Below are 3278 nucleotides of genomic sequence, written 5' to 3'. Positions count from 1 at the left end.
GATCAATCATTTGGAATACTGCTTATATTAAATGATATAGTAGTTTTCTGCTGTTTGGTTTACTTTTGTAATATTTCTACTTTTGTCTGTGTTTTGTTTGTAGAGATTTTTCAGTTTGCATCGGAGTTTGTTGCTCCTTGATGATAAATTTTGTTATGGTTTTGACGGTATTGTTCTCCCCTTAATCACTTTTTAGTGGTTGTTGTTTTATTTTGACAAAGGTTTGGGTTAGAAGTATGGCTCTTTTGAGGGTCATGCTCTTCTCTGTCCTCTATTTAGGTGTTATTATCGCTTTATACGGCCGATTTCTTGGCTTCTGCCCAAGTTATAGAGGTTCGAATAGTTTATAGTTTATTGGGATCATTTATGCGTTCATTGTCTGTTCGATTGTTCTAGTTTTCTATTTTCCATATTTAGCATTGTCTTTTACGTATGGGTTTGTTGTTGAGGTGTCCACCTCTTGGTTTAGTGTTATATTGTAATAAGTTATGTTATGAAGTGAAGTGAAGTATTTACCCTAAAAAAAAAAAAGTTTTCTTTCAGGTGAACCCATGAACATAGTATAGTATTCACAACGATAATAACTGAGAAATTGTGCTTACAATTTTTTTTTTATTCACCACACATATTCTCTACAAATATTTTAATATTTTGAATATCAAGACAATAACGAGAAAGAACATAAGATATATGTATCTTTAACTTTATTGATAAAATCAAAGATGCGTTCTTGAATTAAAACCATATTTTTCAACAAATCTTAAAAGAATTGTCATTTGTTCTCATAGACGGATTTACATGCAGGCTGGATAGTTTTAAAATTTTTTTATTAAATATGCATTAAAATCTGAATTTGGGCCAAAAGTTTTTAGTTCGGCCCCAGGCCCATTAAAAAAGTAGTTCAAAGATTGGTCATGACTATAAAAAACAGTCCAGAAAGTTTAAGTTTAATACACTTTACATTCGTGTTGCTATGTGATGTTTATCTCTGATAAGTTTTAATACATTTTACATTGAAGAATTAATTTGAAAATTGAATTATATTAAAAAATAATTATTTTTTAATTTTTAATTTTTAATTATTTTTTTTATATTTTCTTAACATTGATTTAAAACTAATTTTATTTATTTATTTATTTTCTTAACATTGGATTAAAACTAATTTTATTTTTTTATATATTAATTTAGCCTTTAATCTTTATATATTTCTCATCAATTATTTGGCCCCTATTTAAATATATTTTTAAGGAATACCAAAATATCCTGTCATTTTGTTTTTTCCTTTTTAAATTTGGTTTTGTCGCTCAGACGTGGAGCTCAATTTAGGAAAGGACAATTCCCTTCGTATGAAGAAATATGCATAGTTGTTTGTTGAAAATTTCCTTCTTTTTTGCTCTTTTGATGTGTTGCTATTTTCTTCTTTTTTCCCAAACTCATTAGTTTAGGTTTTTGGGTAGAAATAGTGTACTAATATGTATATTGATTTACTCTTGCTTACTTCTCTTTTGATATGTGTTGCATCTCCTTCTTTTTTCCAAACTTATTAGTTTAAGTTTTTGGGTAAAAGTGGGGTTATAATATGTATATTAATTTATTTTTGTTCACTTCTAATGACAGTAAAAGAGTATTTGGATTTGCCCAAATATGAGTATTGTGTAGTTAATATATCTCGGTAGACTAAGCTCATTAGCTTAAGTTATTCTCCTTAATACCGAGCTCTAAGTTTTTGGTAGAGAAAGAAGAGGTCTTGATGTACGGAAAAAGCCTAAAAAAAAAAGGTCTTGGGCCTCCCTTCTAAAGGGTTAATTATTTCTTGTCTCACATGGTTTAATAACTTTATTTTTACCCACCTGAGTTTCAATTTGTATCACAAATAATATCCCACTTATTGATTAAAACGGAGTTAACACTTTTGTCCAACTTCCGTTCAAAAAACCTAATGAAAGTCCAATAAAAAGATGACACGTGGCAAGGTGTAATATTAAAAATGGAAAAAAAAAAACAATTAAAATGAAAAAAATTAATAACTAAAAACTAAAACAATAAAAAAAAAAAAAAAAGAAGAAGAAGAAGAAGAAGAAAGGGGTGGCTCCACCAACCCATGGCCAGCTAAGGGTGGTCTGGCCACCCTAGAAGACCAAAAATAAGTTAGAGTTTGGTTTTTGAGGTGGCCGGACCACCTGATGGCCATGGGATGGTTCAGCCACACCCAAACCGGCCATATAGGGTGGCCAAAACCACCCCATGGCTAGATGAGGGTGGCTGAGACCCTTGGCGAAACCACCCCATGGCCAGATGGGGGTGTCTCGGCCACCCCCAAGGGCCCTTGGGGGTGGTTGGGATACCCCTTGCTGGCCATGGGAGGGCTCGGTCACCCTTTCTTCTTCTTGTTTGTTTGTTTTTTTGTTTTTTTTTTTTTATCATTTTTTAATTGTTTTACTGTTTTTAGTTATTAGTTATTTTATATTTTTTTTAATTTTTAATACTACTCCTTGCCACATGTTAGCTTTTTATTGGGCTAACTGGACTTCCGTCAAGTTTTTGGCGAAAGTTGGACGGGAGTGATAACTTTGTTTTAATTAATAAGTGTGGTACCATTTGCGATACGAATTGAAACTCATATCGGTAAAAATAAAGTCATTAAACCATGTATTTAAACATTACATGATTAAATTAATCTTGTGAATAGTGATTTGTTTGGCAAAACTATTTGGAAAAACATCACATAATAACACATGTTCAAACCAAATAAATTAAAAACACATCTAGAAACACATTGACAGACATACTCTATTTTATATATATATATATATATAATAAAAAATGCTAATGGGCTACTATTGAAAGGATCTCAAATATTCAAAGAAATTAATTAACTTCAGAAGTTTCGAAACAAAATTTTCATATATAGATCGATAATCTGTTTTGAAAGTGAAACAGACCCAAGTTAGCCAAACTAATAAATTAACACTTACTAATCTAACATATTCTAATATATATTTATATATTAGTAGGGTAAAAATGTATTAATTCCATCGCTAAAAAAAAACCTCTCATCTCTATGAGCAATAGCCCGCCCATCATTATATATGTTTGGTCTTGGGATGTTGAGGTTCTTGATCCAAGAATCGCCACCTCCGACGGGTGCTTGTTTCACCATGAGTCTATATGATGAATATTTCTAAGCGCAAGCACAAGAAAACTACTAGCTGCCATTTGCGAGTGACCCCGGAGTGTCGTTAATATATTGCAATATAAAATTAAACAATTATATATAT

The sequence above is a fragment of the Corylus avellana genome, chromosome ca4 (genome assembly GCF_901000735.1).
Source record: "Corylus avellana chromosome ca4, CavTom2PMs-1.0".
Lineage (NCBI taxonomy): Eukaryota > Viridiplantae > Streptophyta > Magnoliopsida > Fagales > Betulaceae > Corylus > Corylus avellana.
This window is presented reverse-complemented; position numbering follows the sequence as displayed.